Source organism: Metopolophium dirhodum, chromosome 2 (genome assembly GCF_019925205.1).
Source record: "Metopolophium dirhodum isolate CAU chromosome 2, ASM1992520v1, whole genome shotgun sequence".
Classification (NCBI taxonomy): domain Eukaryota; kingdom Metazoa; phylum Arthropoda; class Insecta; order Hemiptera; family Aphididae; genus Metopolophium; species Metopolophium dirhodum.
The window spans coordinates 31,598,406-31,607,198 of record NC_083561.1 but is presented as its reverse complement, the minus strand read 5'-3'; positions in this window follow the sequence as shown (position 1 = coordinate 31,607,198).

The following is an 8,793-nucleotide window of genomic DNA, read 5'->3' as shown; positions in this document are numbered from 1 at the left end:
CCCCAGGCCCCACGATTATAAAATTTTAATTGAGGCCCCGCAGTTCTGAAATGATCTCTACTGTTCAGAGTTTACTAAATTTCCAAAATTGTATTTATTGAAATTCGTGATAAATTATTGTTGTGTAAAACAGTTTTTATTGTTGAAAATAATTCTTTATACCATAAATCGGATGCGGGCTGGTTATTTTTAGACGTAATGTGCGACGGACTTATCGGTGGTGATAAGTGATGGTGGCCGGGAAGTCTGTCCGATGGTATGGGGTTCATTGTGTTCTTACTTATAAGGTACTATTTTCAATACTTTTATATACGTTTCGGTTTTTTACGATAATCAATATTATACTGTATATTACACCACCAAACACAGAGTAGAGACAAGTACGACCACTATAGTGATACTATATAGTGTGCTGCGTGTGTCTGTGTGTGCTTTTGTCTTTCAAGCATTTGAGTCGGTCGTTGGTGATGTGTTTTTTTCTTATAGTGTTATTAATGTGTAATTGAAAAATTATTCACGATTATTATTATTTATTCACAAATAATTTTTAGTATACATATTGGTTTTGCCATTATAATTTTACTGACAATGCCAGTAAATTCGGCATGTGACGAGAGAAGTTTTTCGATATTGAAATTAGTCAAAACATATTTGAGAAACAAATTAAGTCAAGAAAACATAAGAATTTTTATTGTCCTAAAACATGATGACAGACACAAAAATAAAAAAAAAAATAAAAATAAGCAGGTAAGCGGATGTCACTCTGCTGTACAGTAGGTTACAAGTGGGTCACTGTAATGGATGGTGTTAAATTTGAATTCAATGATATAATATCATTGTATAAGAAAAACGATTCTGAGCGAAACCGGTCAGTCAGCCTATGATATTACCAAGTATATTTGATGATATTATTGTGAATGAAGTAATTTATATATAACCTATTTACGTGGAGCCTTGTTTTAAATTTTCAATCCTTAGCTATAAAAGTTTGACATTTTATAAATTTTGTCAAAATTTGAACTTTAAATGCTTATAAAAAAAAATTGTGCCTATGTATTTTTCAACTGCTATTGTAACAATATATCAGGAGCCTTGCATTAAATTTTTACGCTTTTTTACACAACAAAGAAATTAATATTTATAGAAAAAAATGATGGATAAGTGGATATCGCTCTGCTGTACAGTAGGTTACAAGTGGGTCACTGTAATGGATGGTGTTAAATTTGAATTCAATGATATAATATCATTGTATAAGAAAAACGATTCTGAGCGAAACCGGTCAGTCAGCCTATGATATTACCAAGTACCTATAGTTGATGATATTATTGTGAATAAAGTAATATATATATTACCTATTTACGTGGAGCCTTGTTTTAAATTGTCAATCCTTAGCCATAAAAGTTAAACATTTTATACATTTTTAACTACAAAATAATTAATAAATTTAATAAATGTTGTCAAAAATGCTTATAATCAAAAATTGTGCCTATGTATTTTTATTATTTATCAACTGCTATTAGAACGATATATCAGGAGCCTTATATTAAATTTTCACGCATTTTTAACCAACAAAAAAATTTTTATTGATATTTATAGAAAAAAATACTAAAAAAATTGAAAACTGACAATGTCCGTAAACCGCTCAAAAAGAGTCAAAATATTTTCAAAATTTTATGGTGTATAGAAATTGTAATATAAACATTCAGTGAAATTTTCAAATATCTACAGTCATTCGTTTTTCAATTACAATAAAATTAAAAAAGGTGGATAAGTGGATGTCGCTCTGCTGTACGGTAGGTTACAAGTGGGTCACTGTAATGGATGGTGTTAAATTTGAATTCAATGATATAATATCATTGTATAAGAAAAACGATTCTGAGCGAAAACGGTCAGTCAGCCTATGATTTTACCAAGTATATTTGATGATATTATTGAGAATAAAGTAATTTATATATAACCTATTTACGTGGAGCCTTGTTTTAAATTTTCAATCCTTAGCCATAAAAGTTAAAAATTTATAACCACAAAATAATTAATAAATTATAAATTTGATAAATGTAAAAAAATTGAAAACTGACAATGGCCGTAAACAGCTCAAAAAGAGTCAAAATATTTTCAACATTTCATGGTGTATAGTAAATGCTAATATAAATATTCAGTGAAATTTTCATGTCCCTACGGTCATTTGTTTTAGAGTTACACCAAAAACCAAAATCGATTTTCTCGAAAACAGATTTTACGTAAAAATTCCCGTTTTTCCTTAATTTTTCTTTTGTTTTTCACGTCGTTTGTGAAAACTACTGGGAAATTTTTACTTTTGACCCCCCAAAGTACCAACTAGATTCACTTTCCTATCAGAAAAGTTACTATTGAAGAAAATCCAAGCACTTTTACTGTCCTAAAAGGTGATGACAGACACAAAAATAAAAAAAAAAATTTAAAAAAAAATTAAAAATTAAAAAAAATATAAAAAAATAAAAAAAAAACACACATCATTGTAGAATCAATACATTCATCGCTTCGCTCAGAATCTAATATATTAATATTGAGAAAATTATTTATAATTTTTAATATTTTAGTTTATATAATATACACTAAAATAAATAGTAGGTATTATATTTTGTTTATTTGTATATATTCAGTTGCATTTACCAGTAGGTTGGGTTACTTTTGGTGTGACTTTGAAATGTGATGTTTGAGTATAAATATAATTACCTTCATCAGTACTTCATGGAACCAGGGGCGTATCCAGGTAGGGGCTATGGGTCCTGTTGCCCAGAGCGGCAAATTTTTAAAGATTTAGGGGGGCGGCAAATTTTTATTTCGTACTTTAAACACTGACGTCAATTAATTAATATTTTTCCAGTAAATGTGTACCCATCTCCCTCCCCGCTCCAGTCATATTATTTATAATTGTAATATCAGTAAAACTTGCCTATTTCATATTTGGCTATTTACAGTTTTACCACGGCGCGGCGTCACCGCCCACCCATGATAAAAGAACAATATTATTATTGATAACGGTTATTGATGATAACGTAACTGAACGGCGCGACGCCCCTACGTCACACGAATGCGTATCACATAAATGTCATCATACCATGTTCTTTTATCATGCGCCCACCGGTAACCAAGGTTATTCATTATTGTTACATACGACGATAAATATTAAAAATAGATGTTAATAATAATAACTCAATATTATAATATGCATTTATTATATGCCGATAGTTGCTAATAGCGAAGTTATTGATATCAAGCTTCAACCGACACAGTTGAGAGCTGTAAACAATAAACAGTTGTTGTATACTTGTATCGGCATATACGACACAGTATAAACAGGATAGTATCGTGTAGTCGTGTCTCTCAGTGCTTTTGTCTCGTAAAGATCATATGTGCAAAGTGACTGGCTACTGTAAGATTTCATTTTAGTCATGGGTCCTAGGTCAAGGCTTAGCAGATCAGGGTACAGAAAAAAGGCCGCAGCAAAAGCTTTAGAGTATGCCTCTGTAATGAAAAAAACAGGCAAAATAAACAAGTTTTTTTCACAAGCTTCACAGAGTCCAATTACGCAATCAAACGCTATCCTCGGTTAGTACTTACTACTTAGTATTTAGTACTTCGTTAAACCAGTAGGTAAGAGGTAACTAGTAATTAGGTAATAACTATAAATATTTTTAATACCAAACTGGCTGCCAAATATTTTTAATTAATTTTTGATTTTGTTTGCCTAATATTCTTGCATGCAATATTCATTTTCAAAAGTTATCCTTTAAAAAAAAAAAAAAAAATGTTTTTAAGCTATCCAAATAGCAAATTGAATTATTAGTTATCAAATGACAAATATGAATACAAATTATTATTTAAATTTTAAACACATAATAATAAATTGTCTTATTATCTATACTCTTTAGCTAGGTAGGTACACTGTATATTTTAATAATAATTAAACTATTGTTAATATTGCTAGATACCTATATTATATATTATATTATATTATACCTATATTATATATTTATTATTTATATATCGGTCTTTTAATGTATTTGAGTAAATGTATTTAAACGCTTTTATAGTATTTAGTATACTTTTAAGTACTTTTTGAATTAAGTATTTGAAATACAGTCTTTGATATATTTTGAATTTGTGTTTGAAAATCAAATAAGTACTTTTATGCAAATTATTTTTCTTCAAAATTCAAACAAATTATCCGTCCGTCGTCACACATTTATTTTGAAAGATTTACTATTTTATTTACTATATTTTTTCACTCGTAAGTCATGTTGAATGTAATATTACAGTTTTAAATAAGTAATTTTGGCCAACCGACTAGTAAAAAGTAGGTAATTGAAAATTACCTATCTATTTAAATACATGTAAATACAATCATCATTATGAGTTATTATATTTTATTCACATAATAATTATACTTATAAGTTAACCTATGGTCTGAATATTATGTAAATTAAAATACTAGTAAATATAAATATACCTATAGGAAGAAAAAGTTTTAAATTTTGTATTTATATTGTATACCTAGCAGTTAAAAGAGGTTTTAATAAATAATAACAATTAGTAACAATATTTTTTTTTTACTGGGGGGGGGGGGGGGCGGCAAATATGTGTTGCCCCTATCCTGAAATTCCTAAATACGCCACTGCATGGAACACTGTATTCTATAAATATTCAAATTAACATTAATAATTTAAGTCAAAATATTAAGACTATTATGAAAATGTATATTATATAATAATATAATAGGTAACTAATTGTTGTTTACTATTGGTTATTTTTAAACAGTAATACATCTATTACTATAATATGTGCTATAATACCTAAATTTATAAGAAGCACAAAACTCGTAATATAATAATTATTTATAGTATATACCTAACGTAGTACTACAACGTTTAGTTGCATTATCTGCATTTTCACTCGATCTCTTATACATAGATGTAGTGGTTTCATTTAACTTGCGGTTGTTTTTTATGTTTGATGCCCCTATTTATATACAAATAATCAAAATTATAATAAGGTGTAGTACTCATTAAAACATTAATTAATATTATCTTGAATATTTAGGTAAGATTTCAATGAAAAATACACATAGATCCATAAAATGGTTATCAAGAATAACTTACTAGTCTGAAATTCTTCCATTTGCTGTGAGTGAGAAACATCATTGTTTGTTACTTTGAAAGGGGATGACAGTGTATGAATCACGGACTACTACAGTTAGTAGTAGTCCGCGGTATGAATATACCTAACTTCACTCGTCTTACTTCTTGGGATACTGTATTCTAAATATTAAAATAAACATTATACAATTTAGGCTGAACTATCAACATTGAAATTATTATTAAAATTAAATTAATAGCATATAATAAAACCAAGTAATAATGATTGTAATAATATTTTCTTTTGTGTTACCAATAGAATTCTGCCAGTCTTAACCGACACTTAAACAGACATTGTAAGAACAGCCCTTACGGCTTACACTAATAGTATATAGCACTAAATACTTTATAGTATAATACATATTAATATGAGGTGAATAGAAATACTTATTACTTTTATACTTAACATACCACTATAAAAAACTTTTGGGCTACATAGTTAATCAAATAGCAAATTTTAGAATATATATTCAAATTGCTTATATTTTTTACAAATTATTTCATATATTTTTTTAAGTGCTATGTTTTAATTGCCCGAAAGAAAGTGTAAATAGAAATATTTATGGTTTTTTGTTGTATTTTTCTATTTTACCAACTGAAGGGTAAATAGATAATTATTGAGATATCTATGAAATAAGCAGACATAATTATCAATTGAATACTTTTTTTCTATAATTTTAACTTATTTATTTCAATTAAAAACAAATTAGCAAGCAATGAAAATATAAATTTGCAAAATAATAATTAATAGCTTAAAGCCTTATTGGTTTTAAAAATAAATATTATTATAGTTATAATTATTAATTTATAGTAAGTAATTAGTATAGTTATAGACTTTATGTTATAATTAGGGCTCGGAAGTTGAGGCATTTTGCATTTTTTTTTTTGGAACTCTTTAGACGATGCTCTCCTGGCTACAAATGTGTTTTATTAGCATGTGAAACTGAAAAACTAAATTTTATTTTGCATTTTTATGCATTTTTTGGCTTTCTTTACTTTTAAGTCATTTTTTGACATTTTTAGGTCATTTTTCGACAATTTTAGCTCATTTTTCGACATTTGTAGTCATTTTTACTGATTTCACACTAGTATTCACTTCTTATCGTTTCTTGTCTATGCCGATAACTTAAAACTTGGAATTACCACGGACTAAGATTAGTACCTATTCGATTTTATCTCGCCGATTACATTTTGTCGTTGTCGTATTGTAGTGAATAATATTATACCTACATTTTATTATTTTTTCCTAATATTCGATTAGTATCCGATTTTATCTCGCCGATTACAGTCGTCGCGTCGTTGTCGTGTAAAAGTGAATAATACCTATTATACCTACATTTTATTATTTTTCGTAATATTTTCGAAATGCCGAAAATTAAAACGTCGGTTAGTGCTCGTCTGCGTGCATTTGTGTCGGAATTCGGCGACGATATTTTTTCTTCCGATGGCACAGTTCTTTATTGTAAAGTATGTGAAGTAAAGGTGGCCTCAGAAAAAAAATTTACTATTGAACAACACATTTCCCGTATAAAACATAAAAATGGTATAGAGCGCAAACATTTAAAAGAAAGTCAAAGTTTTATTACTAAGTCGTCAAAAAAATCTACTTTTAATTACGATTTATGTCAAGCTCTTTTATCAGCCAATATTCCCCTACACAAAATATCAAATGAATTATTCCGTGCATTTTTGGAAAAATACACGCACAAAAGTATTCCTGACGAATCAACGCTAAGGAAAACCTATGTTGTTCAATGTTACGAAGACTGTATTAACAAAATAAGAAGTTATTGCGAAAACCAAAAGCTATGGGTTTCTATAGACGAAACCACGGATTCAGTAGGACGGTATGTGGCTAACGTGATTGTCGGTACATTGGAAGTCGGAGGCCCGGGGAAAATATTTTTGCTCAATTCAGAAATTTTAGAAAGAGCTAACCATACCTCCATCACCCAATTATTAGATACATCTCTACATATTTTATGGCCCTAAAAAAATGTATTTTTATTAATATAAAACTGATATATGTAATTTTTTTAGGTCATTTTTTTAGGACATTTTTTGCTATTTTTATGGTCATTTTTATGGTCATTTTTTATTGTTTTTAAGGTCATCAACTTCCGAGCCCTAGTTATAATGTTCTATCATTTTCTTATACATCCGTCTTCGTAATATATATATATATTTATAAATATAATCAAAACAACTATTTGGGTATTTAATTTTAATTTAACTCATATTTCTATATTACCTACCTATGTTAAATTACTTAAAAATAAATGATTAACACTTCACATCCTCAATTTTGTCAACATTGATTAATTATTTGAATTAATAACACTTATTAATAAATATTTAATTTTTTTGCACCATTTATTTATATTTAATAGGTTTCACAATGAACTTTCATAATATAAAAAACACGTTAATGAACATGCATAAACTATAATACAAAATATTAAACAAGATATTGACAAGAAATTAATTTTTGGAAAAGTTAATTGTGTAACCAGATTGAATCGATGAATCTAGGGGTAAATATTCAATATTTTAAAGATCAAAAGTTAAATATCAAAACGATTGGAATGACAGAACTTTTTAACCGTCATACATCAGAATATTTAAAAGAAGTAGTAAGTCCAATATTTATAAATTTCTCACAGTATATAAAAAGGTTTTCTGTTTAGAAAAAATAATAATATTATTAGTATATTGGCATTAATTTAATATTTTTACACTATGCATCAAAATCCACAAATTAGTAATTTATCTATTTTTTTTTAGTTCATAAATATTTTGAGAAAATTTAATATTGATAGCCGTCAAGTTTTTTCCATAACTTGCGATAATGGTGCTAATATAGTAAAAACGGTAAGTAATACAGATGAAGTAATACAGATGAAGTAAATGAAAATCAATATGAAATTGAAGAATCAGGTGCCAGCGACAAACAGCCAATTAATTAGTATTGTATCAGAAGAATTCAATAGTGATTTTAGTCCTGATGATTTAGTTAATTAAACAATATAAGATACATAGGTGCAATATATTGTTATAACCAAATTGTATCACAAATCCATTACATCGTCATGCAATCAAACACTAATTTTGTAGTTATTAAGGGGTTTTTTTTGTAATGTAATATGTAACTGATCAGCCGCCAAAAAAAAAATTCCTGGATTCGTCACTGACTAGGCAATTGCATAAACTATTTAAGAAGTTAGAGTTAAGTTCAAAAGTACATTTTTTTTAACTTTTCAACTGAACTAGGTACTTGGTAAATTATCAGAAAAAAACTTAATAACTTAAATAGTTAAAAAATCAATAATAATAATTTAGCTTTTTCAGTTAATTTGAAAAACAATACTTTAAGTTGAACCTTAAAATCATGTTTATACATAAAACTATAAAAGGTGTCAATAACTGTTGAAAAAAATAATTAGTACAATTTGTTAAATGTGTTATTAGATTTAATTTAGTAGAATGCATTTTAATAAATAATTTAAGTAAGTAGTTATTATTTTCAAAAAAATATTGAATCATTTCTATAACACTGTTCCACCCAAATGGTAGGTAATTAAAAAGAAATTAATTAACTTCTAAAAATAAGTTTTAA